Consider the following 19,053-nt stretch of genomic DNA (forward strand, 5'->3'; position numbering starts at 1 on the left):
GAGTCATTAGGGAAATGCAAATCAAAATCACAAGATACCACTTCACACCCATAAGGAATGGCTATTATCAAAAAGTCAGAAGATAGCAAGTGTTGACAAGGAATGAAGAAATTGGAACCCTTGTACTTTGCTGGTCAAAGTGTGAAATGCTGTGGAAAACAGTTTGGAAGTTCCTCAAAAAGTTAAAACTGGAATTACCATATAATCCAGCAATTTCATTCCAGATAATACACCCAAAAGAACTGAAAGCAAGGACTTGAACAGATACGTGCACATCAACGTTAATAGCAACATTATTTACAGTAACCAAAAGGTGGAAACGACACATATGTCCATCAACAGATGAATGGATAAAAAAAATGTGGTATATATATTCAATGGAATGTCATCCAGCCCTAAAAAGAAATGAAATTTTGACACATACTGCAACATGAACGTACCTTAAAGACATTACACAAAGTGAAGTAAGGCAGACACAAAGAGACAAGTATTGTATGAGTCTACTGGTCTGAGGTACCTGGAGTAGTCAAACTCCTAGGGATGGATGGAAAATGAAATGGTGGTTTCCAAGGGCTGGGATCAGGGAGATGGGAAGTTAGTGTTCAAGTGGTACAGAATTTCTGTTTGAGAAGATGAAAACGTTCCGGAGATGATGGTGGTGATGGTTGCCCCACAGTGTGAATGTACCACTGAACTGTATACCTAAAAGTTGTTAAAATGGTAAATTTTATGTTATGTATATTTTAACACAAAAAGAGATGGAATTCTGATATACAGGATGCAACACGGATGAACCTTGAAAGCATGCTAAATGAAATAATCCGGACAGGGACTTCCCTGGAGGTCCAGTGGTTAAGACTCTACACTTCCAGTGCAGGGGGCGCAGGTTCGATCCCTGGTCGGGGAACTAAGACCCCACATGCCAGGTGGTGCAGCCAAAAAAAAAAAAGAAAAAAAAGAAAAGAGCCCATGGTGTCCTACAACACACACGGTTGGGGCATAAATGACACACGGGCAATCCAGATGCTGTATTTCATCGCCTAAGATGCCATCGGCTTAAAGATGCATATTCAAAAGGACAGATATTGTATGATTCCACTAACATGAGGCACTGAGAATAGGCAGATTCGTAGAGACAGAAAGTAGCACAGCAGTTACCAAGGGCTGTGGGGAGAAGGGGTACTGGGAAATTATTGTTTCATGGATTTCTGTTTGGGATGATGAAAAGGTTCTAGAAATGAATAGTGGAGATGGTTGCACAACGTTGTGAATATACTTAATGTCACTGAACTGTACACTTAAAGTGGGTAAAATGGTAAATTTTAGGTTGTTTTTATTTTACCACAATAAAAAAAAAGTAATACGTGCTCAAGTTAAAACCATCACACAATACAAAATAACATCAAACGAGAAGGGAACACCTTCCTCCCTTCCTCTCTCCCCTCCTTTTACGTGTCTCTCGTGGTTATCTCTGTAACTCTGAATCACCCGTGTATGTCTCTGTGCCTTGATTCTCCCATTGTAGATGGTGTCTGGGCCTCCTCTCAAGGATGGATGAGGGACTGAGAGTACTTCCGTTAACTCCCATCCACCCTCTGCCTCTATCACCTGATTGTGGATATTTACACTATACTTTTGGATATTCTAGTGATTAATTTTTAGCTTTAAATAACACACTGAAAACTTTATCTTCCGAAACTTTTTTATTATGAAAATTTTCAAACATATGCAAAAATAGAAGAGTGTAGTAAGTCCCTGTGTATCTGGGACATAGCTTCTACTTGGAACCCATAACCAATCTTATTTTTTCCATATCCTCACTTACTTCCCTCTACCAATTATTTTGAAACAAATGTTAAGACATTGTATCATTTTACCTGTAAATATTTCAGTATGTATTTCTTTTTTGTTTCGTTTTGTTTTGTTTTTTTGCGGTACGCGGGCCTCTCCCTGTTGTGGCCTCTCCCGTTGCGGAGCACAGGCTCCGGACGCGCAGGCTCAGCGGCCATGGCTCACGGGCCCAGCCACTCCGCGGCACGTGGGATCTTCCTGGACCGGGGCACGAACCCGTGTCCCCTGCATCGGCAGGCGGACTCTCAACCACTGCGCCACCAGGGAAGCCCAGTATGTGTTTCTTCAAAGTCAAAAAGATACAACATAATTGCAGTGCCATTACTGTACCTAAAAAAAAAAAAAAGGGAATAATTCCTTAATAGCCAGTTACTGTTGATATTTCAGTCTCAGTTTTTTTCAGTTTGTTCAAATCAGGATCCAAATGAGGCTCTTACATTGCAATCGCTGGACACGTCTCTTTAGACTCTTTTAGTCTGTAGCTTCCTTACTCCTCTTTTGCTGAAGAAACTGCGTTGTTTGGCCTGTAGAGTTTCCACAAGTCTGGCTTTTGATGATTGCATCTCAGTGATGTCATTTAAGTTGTTTTTCCCTTGTATTCCGCACCCCCCCCTTTTTTTTTTAAAGAATTGGCTTTTAAAATTTTATTTATTTATTTTTGGCTGTGTTGGGTCTTTGTTGCTGCACACGGGCTTTCTCTAGTTGTGGCAAGCGGGGGCTACTCTTCGTTGCGGTGCGTGGGCTTTTCATTGCGGTGGCTTCTCTTGTTGTGGGGCACGGGCTCTAGGCGTGCGGGCTCAGTAGTTGTGGCACGCAGGCTTCAGTAGTTGTGGCTCGTGGGCTCTAGAGCACAGGCTCAGTAGTTGTGGCGCATGGGCTTAGTTGCTCTGCGGCATGTGGGATCTTCCCAGAACAGGGCTCGAACCCGCGTCCCCTGCGTTGGCAGGTGGATTCTTAACTGCTGCGCCACCAGGGAAGTCCCTCGTATTCCCTTTTATTTCCTATAATCTGGTGATTACAGACTTGCTCAGACTGAGATTTGATTTTATTGCAAGAATATATATAGTTCTGTTAACTTCCACCAGGTGGTACATCATATCTGGTTGTACCTTTGTAAATGATTCCCACAGCCACCGATGACCACTGCCTAGATCCTTCGATTCCTTAGGGGTCATGTTGATCTCACGGTCCTTATTCACTTGGTAGTAGGAATGCTTCTATAAGAAGAAATTTCCCCTTTGACTCTTTGGTTATCCTAAAACACAGGAAAAGCAGAAATAATTGATTGACTCTTTTAATTACTGAAAAACTTTTTTCATGACCAGTTTTGAAAATGTTGAGTGGATTCCCGGCATCCTCTAATGGTTATCTTTGAGTTCCTTTTCCTTTCAGGATCATGAAGAACCCACATTGGATTTGTTTCAAGCCATTGCATTTCCGTTCTTACTGATGTTCAAACTGTCCTGTCTTTGGCCCATGAGAACCTCTTCAGCTTTGGTCCTGAGTCTTCTTGGCCTGATTCTAAGGCTCTTTGGTAACTTCCTCATTTTCTAGGATGAGTAGATGTCCCAGGCTCCTGTGATACATTTGCTGCCCCAGGCCTGGATTAACCATTTCTCTTTTAGTAGAAAATAGTATTTAGAGATCACAGTTTGGGCATTTGAGTGCTCATTGCTACTAGTTTGGTTACTGTTAAATCTTTATTTCTAAATCCATAAAATCCAGACCATATTTGTTAACTCCCTTCCCCAGAGCCTCATTCCCAAGGGGCCTACTTGTTTTCTTCAACCTTGTCCATTTCTGTCAGTTATAAAATGACGTTTACACATCTTCAAGACTTGCAGCCTTGACATCTGCTCTGAGACTATGATTAATCTTCCTCACTTTGTCTGTAGACTGATTATAAAAACTGGAAGCCAAAACCCACCATTTGCACAATTATAATTCCGTGAATGTCATCCACTGATGAGCCTCAAAACAGGATGATTAGATCCATCACAAGGGAAAATGTGTTCCTATCCCACTGTGCTGGAGCTCTGGAACGAAATCTTTGCAAACTTCATGGCTGAATGGAGTCTTTTTTTTTTTTTTTTTTTTTTTTTTTGCGGTACGCGGGCCTCTCACTGTTGTGGCCTCTCCCGTTGCGGAGCACAGGCTCCGGACGCGCAGGCTCAGCGGCCACGGCTCATGGGCCCAGCCGCTCCGCAGCATGTGGGATCTTCCCGGACCGGGGCACGAACCCGCGTCCCCTGCATTGGCAGGCGGACTCTCAACCGCTGTGCCACCAGGGAAGCCCTGAATGGATTCTTTTTATAATTACAGTCAATTGCTTAATGTCATGCTCAATGTCACTTTTTATTCTGATTCATGTTTGTACTATGATGTTGTACGGCTATTTTCCCTGGAATTTCTAGCTGTTTTATTTGTTGTTGTGTTGAAGAAAGAAACATATATGCTTTCATCTGATTAAAAATTTCTAGGTTCCTAATCATAGAATTATGTAATGGAACTCACTTGCATTTTGAAAACTTACATGGTGGAGAACTTTGGTACTTCTCATTTTAATTTTGACACACTGTTTTTCAGGCCTGTTGCAGAGTTTCAAGCTAAGATTTATTTCAGTTGCACTCCTGAGTTAATTTCACTTTTTTGTGGATCACAGATATTCCTCTCTCTCGGATTCCTATTTGCTGTGATGGCATGCATCTTCAAATACTTTTTTTTTTTTTTTTTTTGAGGTTTATGGAAGATAAACTTTCTGATTTCTTCCCACCTGAAACTATTTGATCTCCTCTTTGATCGATAGTTTGGCTAGGTATAGATTCTTAGGTCTGAAATATATCTCTCCTAGAATCGTAACTGAATTTCGCTGTTGCCTTCTAGCATTTAGTGTTGTCAGTTATAAATCTCATATCTGTCTTTGTAGCAGCTCTTGGTAGTAGACTACTCACCATCCAGTCTTCCCTTTTTCCTTCTTACCGAACCCTGATTTTGTCCAAGTGTCAAGACCATTGTTTTGCCTTCTTCCCCAACCCCAGGGGGGGACTCATGATTTATTTAAACCAATCATGATAAATCCATTCTTCACATCAGAGATTGATTTAGTAATAGGCTTTTGAATGTCTCTGCTTGAGGATTTGATGATTCTAAATTGCTGCAGCCATCCTGTGACCATGAGAACAGAATGTCAGAGACAGAATAAAAGACTAAAAGAATCTGAGTTATTGATGATGTAATCACACAGTTGAATTTACCAACCCTAAAACTATCTAAGCTGATGCTTGAACAACGCATGGGTCAGTTAGGAGCACCGACCCCAACCCCATGCAGTGGATTATCCATGTATAACTTTACCGTCGGGCCTCCCGTATCCGAGGTTCCACATCTGGGGATTCAGCCAACTGCAGATCGTGCCGTACTGTAATATTACTTAACAAAAAAAAATCCAAGTATAAGTGGGCCCACACGGTTCAAACCCGTGCCGTTCAAGAGTCAGCTGTACTTTACACGGTCAGAGTTTTATTTGTAGGTAGATTTTAGACTGTCTCTTAGTTTGAGGATCACTTTGCCTCTTGAAGAGATCAGATTTGTTACTGTTCTTAACGCTTATTTTGAATCTTTGGCACCTCAACACGGCTGATTTTTGTGTTCAACATGAGGCATCTCAGGCCTAATGTTTCTCCGACCTCTTCTTCATGGAGGGATAAGGAACTTAAAAAAAAAAAAAAGTAAAGCGTCCGTACAATAAATGTGATAGGCTTGCAGAACTGAAGAGGCTGTCGAGAGTTAATTTAGTCTGCTGCCCTGACTCTAAGCAGGTCTCATGAGAAACTACCCCGTAAAATTGCTTCATATGCTTTTCATAGACACAGAAATGTCATCACCTCCCTTTGCCGTGGTGCATTCCAGTGCGTTGATGCCAAAGAAAGAGGCACGGCTTTAGAGTTTCATCGTGAAAGAAATGGGGTGGCATTTGTCCTAGTAGAACCAGTTGTTAGTCTTAGCATGTGGAAGCATTTCTTGTTGCAAGAAAACCAGCTCATGTGCAAATTGATAACATGGAAAGATTCAGGGAAGTGAGAGTCTGAACTGCAGAAATGACTTGGTTTTGCGACAGGTTTCCTAGAAGGTTCTTTAAAACACACAGCTCACCAAATGAATTAAAAATGGAACTTCATTTCGAAAATAAAAATCCCAATTACTGCCTGTCTAATGGAGCGTTTGTTTTAAGTGACCATGCCGTCAGATTTACAGAACCCCTCTATTAAGCGGTAGATGTGGGGAAACCTCTATTTTGGGAGTAGCACTTGCCTTTCCCCACGGGGGACTTTCCTAGGGTGGGACCTGCTCGGCTACCCTAATTCCTTCCACATGGAGGCTCCGCTATCTGCAGTTGTAAACCGTGATTCTCTGACACGCAAATCCCAGATGGTGCTTTGAATTTAAGGCCCATATTGCCTGCAGATTTCCACCACATGTGGTTTAAGTTTTTTCCGCATTGTTGCTCAATGCTTGCTCATTGAGGGGGAAGAAAAGTAGATAAATATGTAACAAAAAGAAAAAACTCTCATAGCTCTATGATTGTTAATATTTTGAAACTGATCCTTCTAGAGGTTTTCTAGGTATATTCATTAATATGTATAACTTTCTTTTTCCTTTTTTTAATTGCATTTTTATTTATATTATAGCTGATTTACAATGTTGTGTTAGTTTCAGGTGCACAGCAAAGTGGTTCAGTTATGCATATACATATATCCATTCTTTTTCAGATTCTTTTCCCATATAGGTTATTACAGAGTATTGAGTAGAGTTCCCTGTGCTATACAATAGATCCTTGCTGGTTTTCTATTTTATATGTAGTAGTGTGTATATGTTAATCCCAAACTCCTAATTTATCCCTCCAAGTTTCCCCTTTGGTAACCATAAGTTTGTTTTTGAAGTCTGTGAGTCTGTTTCTGTTTTGTAAATAAGTTTATTTGTATCATTTTTTTAGATTCCACATATAAGTGATATCATATGATATCTGTCTTTCCCTGAGTTACTTCACTTAGTGTGATCATCTCTAAGTCCATCCATGTTGCTGCAAATGGCGTTATTGCATTCTTTTTCATGGCTGAGTAATATTCCATTGTATACATGTACCACATCTTCTTTATCCATTCCTCTGTCGATGGACACTTAGGTTGCTTCCGTGTCTTGGCTATTGTGAATACTGCTGCTGTGAACATAGGGGTGCATGTATCTCTTCAAATTACGGTTTTCTCTGGATATATGCCCAGGAGTGGGGCTGCAGGATCATATAGTAGCTCTACTTTTAGTTTTTCAAGGAACCTCCATACTGTTCTCCATAGTGGAGCTTTATTTTTCCTTACGAACATGGTATTGGGCCCTGCCCTGCTCAGGGCTGCTCCCATCCTGCGTGTCACACCGTAGGCACTGCGGCTTACAGGTGACCCGGATGTACCTGTCACGAGTTACTGCTCATGAGCTGCTACTGGGCAAGGGTCCACGAGCCCATCATGGTCAACTGTGTTTATCAACATGAAGGAAAGAGCAAGGGGGCCATTGCACCCCAGAGCTACCATGTATTAAGTGCCTACTGTTTGCTCACGGAGACTGTGCCTGCGTTACCTCTGTTTCCCAGACTTACCCTGAGGGAGAGTTGGTTCCCACCTCTTTGCAGATGAGGACACGAGACTTGGCTGTGTCAGGATTTAGACTCAGATAGATTTGGCCCCAGCACCTCTATTTCCTGGGGTCCCACAGTGCGTCCAGCTGGGCAGACCAGCGGCATCTGGGGTGAAGGCGGCAGGGAGGGGAAGACGCTGTCCCTGGAGGAGGATGGAGGTGGGGATGGTCTACACTTACCTGTGACGGACTGAGCGGGCGCCCGGAGGCTGCCTTCTGCTCAGCGGGAGGGGCCGCCAGTGACCAGAACTGAGCCTCAGGGGGAGCGTCTAGGGTAGGTGAGTCAAGAGGCAGAATGAGTTCTTCTGGGCAGGGTTGGCCTGGGGAAAGCCACAGGGCTGGGAAAGCTTGGTTTGCACCCATCTGCAAAGCCCTTGAGCTTGCCCAGTCCCTGAAGGCCCGTCAGGGGCCCCAAACCCCATGCCTGCCTCTCTGGCCTCCCTGGGTGAGCCTCTCCCACAGTGTAGGTCTCCTTCCTGTCACGTCAGAACTTGGTGTCACGTGCGGCAGTCGGTCTCTCAAAAGGCTTTTCCTCCGCTGGAGTTAACTAAGGAGGTGCACGCACACTGTTGGGTTAATGGATATTATTGGCTCAGTATTGCTTCTCTCTCCCAAATACTTGCACTGGAACAGCGTTGCTGGAAATACAAAGATGAAGCTGCTACCTCCTCTTAAGCAGCTCATTACAGTGGGAGACATGACACATATAGTGGGCAGGACACGGGTACGAGGGGATGTGATAGATGTACGTGCCAAAGGTTATGTTGCTTTGTTGTTCTTGTTCTTGTTTTTTGGTTTTTGCCCCTGGAGAGAGGTGGCTGAGGACAGCCCTGGAAGGACATAATTGAGTGGGGCTTTGAGGGATGAATAGGAGCTGTATACCAGGCTGAGGGGTCACTGGACTGGGAAAGCAGCTCACCCAATGCCTGGACGTAATAATGGCTTCTGCCCCAGCTGGCTCAAGTAGGCAGAGGCCAGTAGGCTGGGCCAGACTACAGAGAGCCTCGTGTGACATCCTAAGCCGCTGGGGTTGTATCCCGTGGGCAGCTGTCCCCATCAGATTCTAAATCGTTTTAATCAGGAGAGACTTAATCTGACTTGTGTTCTGGAAAGATATTCTTGGCAACAACGAGGAGGCTGGATGAGTCACCTGGAGAAAGCGAGGCCGTATTGCAGAGACTTGGGCAATCTGGATGCTTTCAGCAGATGCTGAGAGTGCGTTTGGGTCAAGCAGGCTTTGTCCCGGGGTTCCAATGAGAGGAGACCAGCTCGGGCCTCAGGGAGAGAAAGACAGCCTCAAGGACATGTGGGGGTGGCGGCAGGTCCCCAGGGAGGTAAGAGGGGCCATCACCGCCACCTCAGCCCTCAGCCCCTCTTCCTCCCTCTGGGGGGCGACAGGGCCCTGACACTGCCTTCACAGTCCCTCAAAGAAACGAAGGCCTCGGGCATTCATGAATCGCAGTAAATCCTGGCCGGGGCCAGTGGCAGGCCCTGGATCCCTTCCCTGTGTTCATTTTTAATGGCCATCAAGCTTTGTGAAACTCCGTTGCCTCCGGAGGTGGGGGGCAACACAAGAAGCAGGCCCCGAGCTGGGCACGGGTGTCCGGGTGGGCAGAAGGGCTCCGACCCCAAGAGACAGCCAGTTACAGAGAGTGGGGAGACTTCCAGGCCGGGAGAGCCAGGGTGGGCAGGGTGTGCTGTGCCAGGTGCCTCCTGGGCAGAATAGTTGGTTTCAAAATGCAGTTACAGAGACGGTGGAGAGTCCCGGTTCAGAGCCGGGGCTGTGGAGCCAGACTGTGGGCTCAGATCCTGGCCTCGCCACTTCCTTGCCGGGTATCCTGGGAAAGCCACCTCTCTCTCTGTGCCTCGGTTTTCTCGTCTGTAATAGGGGGGCGATAATGATACCCACATCGCAGGTTTGTTGTGAGGATGAAATGAGTTGATACACCCACAGCGTTTAGAGCAGGGAGCCCCTTGCCCAGGGGCCCATTTGCTTTTCCAGAGACCCTCCTGAGGCCAGGGCTCTCAGGAGGCCAACCACCCAGACCGACCCTGGCTCCCGGCTCTTCCTCCCCGCCCAGGTAGGCGCATCTGCACCCCGAGACACCACCTTCCCCCCCGCCCCACTTCCTGCAGATCCAAGGACCAACTGATGCCCAGATACACCCGGTCAGTGGGTGGGGGAGGGGTGGCGTGGCGCTCCCACCCGGCCGTGGAGCCTCGCCCGGCCGAGTCCCACGCAGCCCAGCCCGTCCAGCCGTACCTGGACCCTCCCCCATCCCAAACTCACCCGTCGCCTGGAACTTCAAAGTGGTTTATTCTTTTCCGTTTGCATTTGGATTCCAGGAATATTTAATGGGGCGTGTTAGAGGGAACGGCCCTACTTGCCGTCTTCCTCTCGAGATTAAACAGGTGCTCGGGCCTTCTTTAGCCAAGCTCGTCAGCTGCGGCAGCTGAGGGTCCCGGGGGCCTCTGTGGCTTTGGGGCCCCCCAAATGCTCCTCTCTCTGTTCGGGGCCTCCCCGCGACTGCCCCGCCGGCCTGGCCCAAGCTGGGCAAAGGCATCTCAGCTGTGAGGCACAAAGGAGAAAACAGGTTGCTGTCAGCAGGCACCTTTGGGGAGGGGAGGGGGAGGGGGAGGGGAGGGGCGGGGAGGGGGAGGGGAGGGGAAGGGGGAGGGGAAGGGAGAGGGAGGGGAAAGGGGGGAGGGGAGGGGGAGGGGAAAGGGGGGAGGGGAGGGGAGTAGCCAGGACCCCAGGGCCTCAGGCCCAGTACCGCTGAGCCAAACCCTTGGCTCCGTGATGGGGCTGGACCTCGAGGCAGGACCTAGAGGCTGGAATCCCCTTGGTCCCTTCCAGAACTGCCAGCCCACGCAGAGGCGACGGGGTGAGGGCTCTCCCCACCCACCCCGTGCCCCCGGGACCACCTGCACCAGGGAGCCTCTGGGAGCTGGCTCGGCCTCCGGGGCCTCCCAGGCAGTGTGTCCAAGTGAGTAGGAAAATTCCAGAGCCCAGAGGTGAGCCAGCAGGGTCAGCCAGCACGCAGAGCGCTGCCCTTAGAAGACCCCGCTTCTCCCTGCCCAGGCAGGACCCTCAGGAGCCTCTAGTGGACCCTCGAGGGCCACAGGAGATCGGGACTTGCCTGCCATGGTCCCAGCAGTGTCTGTGGACTTGGAGGGCTTCCTACTGGGGGTAGGTCCTGTGTCGGCTTCAAAGCTGTCTCTACAGCGAGAGAATTCCAGTCTAGGAGATGTCAGCCCAGGCAGGATCCCCAAGGGGCACAAGGAGGCTACCTGGGGACACAGTTGCCCCTGACTGTGGCTCTCCGGACGACCCTCCCAAAGGAGCGGCCAGCCTCCGCTAAGTCCAGATGCTCCCCTCCCTTCACCTCCCAGTTCCTCTCCCCGACAGCGTGTGAGGAGGGGATGCGGAACGTGAGGACGCTGCCCGACACGTGTGCTCACACGCACATGTGTGTGCAGTCACAGTCCCTGACAACGTGACCACACTGCAGAGCACTTAGGAAACAGAAGGAGGAAACACCCCCAGTGCTGCCAGGATCTCACCTAAGAGCTGCTGACCAATATCAAGAGTGTTTCTAAAGAAAGCGATACAGGTCACTAAAAATGAAAAAAATTTTAAGTGTCAAAAAAAGAGTATTTCTACTTACCCTTTTTTTCTTCTTTTTGTTTTTTTATTTTTCTACTTACCCTTTAAAAAAATTTTATTGACGTATAGTTGTTTTACAATATTGTGCTAATTTCTTCTGTATGGCAAAGTGACTCAGTTATACATATATATTCATATTCTTTTTGTATTCTTTTCCATTATGGTTAATCACAGGATATTGAATTGCACAGATGCTATACAGTAGGACCTTGTTGTTTATCCATTCTATAGTTTGCATCTGCTCATCCCAAACTCCCAGTCCATCCCTCGCCTACCCGCACCCCCCCCCTTTGGCAGCCACAAGTCTGTTCTCTATGTCTGTGAGTCTGTTTCTATTTTGTAGATAAGTTCATTTGTGTCATATTTGAGATTCTACATATAAGTGATATCATATGGGGTTTTTCTTTCTTTCTCTTTCTGACTGACTTTGCTTAGTACGATAATCTCTAGGTCCATCCATGTTGCTGCAAATGGCATGATTTCGTTCTTTTTTATGGCTGAGTAGTATTCCATTGTATATATGAACCACGTCTTTTTTATCCAGTCCTCTGTCAATGGACATTTAGGTCGTTTCCATGTCTTGGCTATTGTGAATAGTGCTGCTATGAACACTGGGGTGCATGTATCTTTTAGAATTCTACTTACCCTTTTTAATATGCAAATACTAATTTAATATGCAAATACTAAAACACAATTCAGTCATTCTTGCCCTGATCCGTGGTTTCAATTACCTGCAGTCAATCACAGTCTGAAAATATTAAATGGAAAATTCCAGAAATAAACAATACGTTTTAAATTGCATGCCGTTCTCAGTAGAGGGATGAAATCTGCCCAGGACATGCATCACCCCTTTGTCCAGCACATCCCACCTGTTGGTCACCTCGTAGCCATTCGGTTGTCAGATACACCGTTGTGGTACCGCAGTGCTTGTGTTTAAGTGACCCTAATTGTACTTAATATTGGCCCCAAAGCACAAGCGGAGTGAGGTCGGCAAGTTGGATGTGCCAACGAGCAGCCGTAAGGTGCTTCCTTAAGTGAAAAGGTGAAAGTTCTCCACTTAATAAGGAAGGCAAAAAAGTCGTCTGCTGAGGTTGCTGTGTGTGGTAAGAACGAATCTTCTACCCGTGAAATTGTGAAGAAGGAAAAAGAATTCCTGCCAGTTTTGCTGTCACATCTCAGACTGCAAAAGTTACAGCCACAGTGTGTGGTAAGTGCTTTCTTAAGGTGGCAAAGGCATTACATTTGTACAATAAGATGCTTTGAGAGAGAGAGACCAGATTCACATAACCTTTATTACGGTGTATTTTTATAACTGTTCTATATTATTATTAGTTATTATTGTTAATCTCTTACTCTGCCTAACTTATAAATTGAACATTGTCATAGGTATGTAAGGGAAAAACATAGCATATACAGGGCTGGGTGCTCTCACAGGCATCCACTGGGGTCTTGGGATGTATCCTCTTTGGATAAGGGGCGGGGGATGACTGTAGAAGCTTTACTGTTTTTCTTTTTTCTTTTTTTTTGGGGGGCTGCGTTGGGTCTTCGTTGCTGCATGCGGGCTTTCTCTAGTTGCAGCGAGTGGGGGCTACTCTTTGTTGTGGTGCGTGGGTTTCTCATTGCGGTGGCTTCTCTTGTTGCAGAGCATGGGCTCTAGGTACGTGGGCTTCAGTAGTTGCAGCACTTGGGCTCAGTAGTTGTGGCACGTGGGCTCAGTAGTTGTGGCACATGGGCTTAGTCGCTTGTGGGATCTTCCCAGACCAGGGATCAAACCCATGTCCCCTGCAGTGGAAGCGCGGAGTCTTAATCACTGGGCTGCCAGGGAAGTCCCTGTTGGAAGAATTTCAGATGTAGAGTCTTAACAGGTATCACTTAAAATGAGAGATTAATATTCCAGGAAATGGATGTACAGTGGATGATAGTCCACATGTTGTGCTGGGCATTTAAGAGAGTTCTGTTTTTTCGGGGCTCCGAGCTTGGACCACATTTTAAATGGGTCTCTGGGAGAGATGAACCACAGGCTTCACGTTTCTTGTACGAGTCCAGCACCGCAGACTGGGGCCACCGTCTTTCATCCCTGGGCTGAGTGGGGATGAGTCAGTGCAAGCCCAGCACCCCTGCTGGGTCAGCGCAGCTGCCTGTTGGGACGGACGTTAGAGATTATTGTGCCATCTCGGGCAGGGGACACTTTCTCTCTGTACTCCCCCACCTGGGGGCCCCCTCTCTGTGGTCCTTGAGCTAGCCCTTCCTGCCGGCATGGGACCCTCCAGCCGTTTGTCTGTCTCCTCGATAGAGTGTGAGCCCTTGAGCACGGGGACTACGTTATGCTCATCTTTGAACCCCGCATGCCTGGGAACAGGACGTGGTAAATTCTTTTTTTTTTTTAACTTTTTATTTTATACTGGAGTATAGTTGATTAACAATGTTGTGTTAGTTTCAGGCATACAGCAAAGTGATTCACTTATACCTATGTATGTATCTATTCTTTTTCAAATTCTTTTCCCATTTAGGTTGTTACATAGTATTGAGCAGAGTTCCCTGTGCTATATAGTAGGTCCTTGTTGGTTATCCGTTTTAAATATAGCAGTGTGTACAAACCATAAACAAAACAAAAAGACAACCCAGAGAATGGGAGAAAATATTTGCGAACGATGCAACCAACAAGGGAATAGTCTCCAAAACTTACAAACAGCTCATGCAGCTTAATATCATAAAAACAAACAACCCAATCCCAAAATGGGCAGAAGACCTAAGCAGACATTTCTCCAAAGAAGACATACAGATTGCCAACAAAAACATGGAAGGATGCTCAACATCGCTAACCGTTAGAGAAATGCAAATCAAAACTACAGTGAGGTATCACCTCACACCAGTCAGAATAGCCGTATTCCAAAAAATCTGCAAACAACAAATGCTGGAGAGGCTGTGGAGAAAAGGGAACCCCCCTGCACTGTTGGTGGGAATGGAAATTGATACAGCCACTATGGAGAACTGTATGGAGGATCCTTAAAAAACTAAAAATGGAACTACCATACGATCCTGCAATCTCACTCCTGGGCACATACCCAGAGAAAAACATGGTCTGAAAGGATACATGCAGCCCAGCGGTCATTGCAGCGGTGTTTATAATAGCTAGGACTTGTAAGGACGTGGTGAAGTCTTCACAAATACCTGGGCTGGAAGGAAGGAGGGTGGAGGGGAGGTGGGACAGTCACTTCCTCTCGCATGGTAATCGACATTTTCACGATCGAGTGATCGAGTTTTTGGGGGTGGTGGGGAGCTCTGTTTATAGCTTGCCAAGCTTTTTTCTTTTGAATTGGAAGAGTGGTATAAAAAGCAGTCGCAGACAAGCCTGTCTTCACCAACCCGGGAAATGGAGAGACTGGAGGACCTCTGCACTTAGCCCCGCGGCCGCAGGAATCCCAGCGAATACCATCCCCAACAAAGGTATGTTTCTCGGGCCTCTCCCTCTTAGAGCCTCAATTTCCTAATGTGAAAATGTGAATAATAAAATCGCCCACCTCGGGGCTGTCAGTGCGGATGAACTGAGCTGCTCCATGTCATTCACTCAGAAATCCTGGGCACGTACAAAAGGTCCAGCCCATCTGAATTGAACCAAAGTCAAAATCTGACCTTAACACCTGTAGGACCCCAGCCAGCAGCCGTGAACAATGGGCCATGATGCGGCCATGGACCGGTTGCTGAGGCATTGCACTTCTGCTCCCATGCGTCCAGAAAGGAGCTGTGGGACACGGCCCTTCGAGGAGGCTGCTTTCCTTTGATCTGCACCTTCTAATACCTCTGAAGCACTTCGCCATTTTCTGCCTGGGTCTGTTCAGGGCTGTCTCCAGGTGACTGGATCCTTCCTGTTCCTGGGCAGGGCCGGCTGCCTCAGGCCATTGGGAACGAGACCTCTGGTGGGACCCCCTGGGTGGCGTTTTTTTTTTTTTAAACATCTTTATTGGAGTATAATTGCTTTACAATGGTGTGTTAGTTTCTGCTTTATAACAAAGTGAATCAGCTATATGTATACATCTAACCCCCATATCATATCCTCTCCCTCTCGCATCTTCCACCCTCCCACCCTCCCTATCCCACCCCTCTAGGTGGTCACAAAGCACCGAGCTGATCTCCCTGTGCTATGCGGCTGCTTCCCACTAGCTATCTGTTTTACATTTGGTAGTGTATATATGTCCATGCCACTCTCTCACTTCGTCCTAGCTTACCCTTCCCCCTCCCTGTCTCCTCAAGTCCGTTCTCTAGCAGGTCTGCATCTTTATTCCCATCTTGCCCCTAAGTTCTTCATGACCTTTTTTTTTTTTTTTTTAGATTCCATATATATATGTCAGCATATGGTATTGTTTTTCTCTTTCTGACTTACTTCACTCTGTATGACAGTCTCTAGGTCCATCCCCCTCAGTACAAATAACTCGGTTTCGTTCCTTCTTGAAGCCTACGGCGGCTCCTCTCGCTGTGGGCTTCGGCTCCGAGGAAGCAGTAGGAACGGTCGCGGCAACAAAGGCCCTTTCTGACCAGTGGCGTCTCATGATGCCTTTGGGTTGCTGCCCTCGGAGGTTGCTGCGGCGTCCCTGAACCGACCGGCATGGAGTCCGGCGACATAAACATGAACTCTACAGACTGTGACGTCGCGGGACGCTGTTGAGGATGTTTGCAAGGCAAAAATATCTGAGGTTTCAGCAAAGAGAACGCGCCGTGCTTCCTCTAAACCGGGGGTTCGCTTTTGCCCTGTGAACACCACAGCTCCTGTTACCTGATGCTTTCACTCCTTGCTTAAGCTGCTGGGGAGCTCACAGCCAAAACTGTGTCCTGCTTCCCTGCACCCGAGGCAGGACATTGAGTGTGCCCTTCTGTGAGGTCATCTAACCTTTATTTTCCCGTTCATGTTCCTCTTCAGTCCCTCGAAGGTTTTGATGGCCGTTATCCCCAATAAAACCTGTTGGTACGAGGCTCACAGGATCATTTCTCGACGGTCAGCAGCCTGAACAACAAGCACCCCAGCGTCTGTCCATCCCACTGTCCGCAGCCCAAAGCGCTCGGGGTGCTCGTGGCGTATTGACATTCATTTAAAATCCTGCCCTGTCATTTATTCCCTTTCAGTCCCACGTGGGGCTGGGCTCATTTTCACAGCTCTTCACAGGACTCAACACCGGCCGTAAAGAGGACTGAAAGGGGATCTGTGTGCTGGGCACAGTTTTGCTGAGTCAAAGCGATTTTCAAAAGAAATTCTCTGAGCCTTCTGACAGCCCGTTTCTAAGATCTTCCTCCCGCCCTCTCTTGTTCCTTTCTTCTCTCTGGCCCTTCTTTCCTTCCACTCCACACATATGTCCCCTAGTAGCTGAACACGTTACTTCATTTATTTGAGCCTCAGTGGTTTTTTTTCTTTTCATCCATGAAAGAGGGATATTAAAAAGTCATAGGATGATTAGGTGGATTAAATGAAATCATTCCTGTAAAACCCTGAGAAGCAGTAGAAGTGCAATGAATGTTAGCTCTATTCATTTAACAAACATTTATGAACTACTGTATGTTAAATGCTGGACACACACAAACATTTCTCAAGGAAAAAGAATTCTCCGTATTTAAATGCGTGCACGAGCACACACCCATCCACCGCCCTCCACCCCGCACAGTAGCCCAGGGGCAGCGAGGGACGGAGTTTCTGCTCGTGGTGAGGATTGTTGAACTTCTGGGACAGGCTGGGAGTGGCACCCTGCTCTGTCCTCCTCCAGAAGCCTTCAGGAGGCTGCTTTCACTACTTCTCATCTCCTTGCCTCACCTGAGTTTATGGCATCCCCCTCCTTTTTGCCTGTGAGACCCGCCGTCTCTGGTCTGGGGCTCCCTTTAAGGCCCCAGCCCTGGGCCACACGTGAGGCCGGGGAATTCCCAGGCCTGAACCCCACTGTCCACTCCCACCTAGGTGACTTCATTGTCACTACCTTTGTGCAAATCAGCCTAAAAAGGATGGGTCTCGAGTGCTTCGTTTGTCCCTTTTTTCCCAATCCTGGCCCAGTGACTTTCCGTTTCCCTCTCTGCTTCTGTGGACCTGTTGTCCCTCTGGTCCCACAGGTGCTAAACGTCCTCCATCCAGTGACTGATCTGGAGCTCGTTTCCTCCCGTCTTCCCCAGAGCGTGTGCAGGGCCCACCCATCAACATGCCCGCATAACTGAAGCCATCCACCTCCACTCAGGGCCGTGCCCGGGCAGGGGCGCGGCCTGGACATCTGCGCTGTTGCTGTAATTACTTCCTGAGCGAATCCCCGGAGCTCCTCCCTGCCGCCTGCAGGGCCTCATCACCTTGACCGGCGTCTCTGTAAAGGCCTCTCTTCTCCTCCCCACCAAGACTTTAATCCTAGACTGACCTTAGCAGTCGTTTCACCCCTGACCCTAAGAAGAGCTGTTTTCACTGAAGAACCAGACAGATGGAATCAGTTCAACTGCAGTTTGAGGGAGCTGAGTTGGCCGCTAGAAAGAACTTTCTTCCCTGAGACTCGAAGAAACTGAAATAGACTACTGACAGTGGTGATGGGATCTTTCCAAGAGAGCTCTAGGGAAGGGACTCAGAGCGGACCTCTCTTGAGACCTATTAGAGAATTGAACGTCCTCCCTCAGCCCCTCCCCAATCTAAGGAGAGTTCTTGCACTTGGAAGAGACCTAGCAATCATCTATCCCAGCCTCCCTCTCAGGGCCACGTTTGGGATACCTTCTCTTAGCATGAATCCTCCTTAATTGTTCATTTATTCATTCAGTCACTCATTTCACAATATCTGTGACTCACGGCATCCTATGCCCAGACCTCCAGTGTCCCAAGCACAGGGTGGGCACAGGTGACAACAGCAAGGTAGTGTCCGACTAACCCAGAAGGGTGAGAAAGTTGGATAACCGTTGTCTCCAGACTGTCAAGTTAATCAAAGCAATAAACCTCCTCGGTTGTTTTAGGGAATATTCTGCAAGAAAGGCTTTGCATTCGAGGGGACATTCTGTCTTCCAGCCAATGCCAATCAACAATGGCAACGAAACAGAGGTGTAATCACTGCCATGAAGAAGCCTCTCACGTGTGTAGCCCTGGAAGCGTGCGCCGTGCAACAAAGGATCTGAAACCCTGAATTAATCTTGGTGAGTAACTCAGAGCCCAGAGAATCTGAGGCAGTCATTGCCCTTTGGGACCGTCTGCACATCAAGACATGCAGTGTGTAGCTGCCGCACTTGGAATTCAAGTCGCCCAAAGCATGGCCTCAACTTAACGTTCTCCTGAAAGGCTGCGTTAGACCTTCGGAGGACCTAGCCGCTGGTAGTGCCCCCTCTACCCTCCAAAGAAGGCGAATATACAACCCTGTTAAAAACCATAACACAAGCATAAGGAAGTCCAACTCCGTTCCGATTTTTTCCATAATGTCTTCTTGATGCTGTTTGTAAAATATCAAATAAGAAATTCTTGAACAAAAATGGTGGGCGTCCTGGCCGTGTTGATGGCCTGGGTATGTGCTCAGTTTGATGGAAGGTAAGCAAGCGTTGTCTGTTGTGTCCCCGTGAGAACCCTCCATTCAGTCCAGCCTGATCTTGACCCCAAGCTCAGGACCTTGCAGGCTCTTGGACTTCTTTGCACCAAGCATCCCTCTCTCTCTCTTTTCCTCCATTGTTCTTACTTTTCATCTAAGGCCCCCACTCACCTCCCAGACCAGTAGCGCCACCAACCGAGGAAGCCTCGGCTGGTTATTCCCACACGGGGAAGGCTCTCCCGCCTCTGATCTCCCGTGGAAAAAGCGTTGTCTGCGTCACCCTATAACACACCACGTGTGCCACGTCTCACATTCTTGCTTTATGCTTAT

The sequence above is a fragment of the Tursiops truncatus genome, chromosome 2 (genome assembly GCF_011762595.2).
Source record: "Tursiops truncatus isolate mTurTru1 chromosome 2, mTurTru1.mat.Y, whole genome shotgun sequence".
Taxonomy (NCBI): Eukaryota; Metazoa; Chordata; class Mammalia; order Artiodactyla; family Delphinidae; genus Tursiops; species Tursiops truncatus.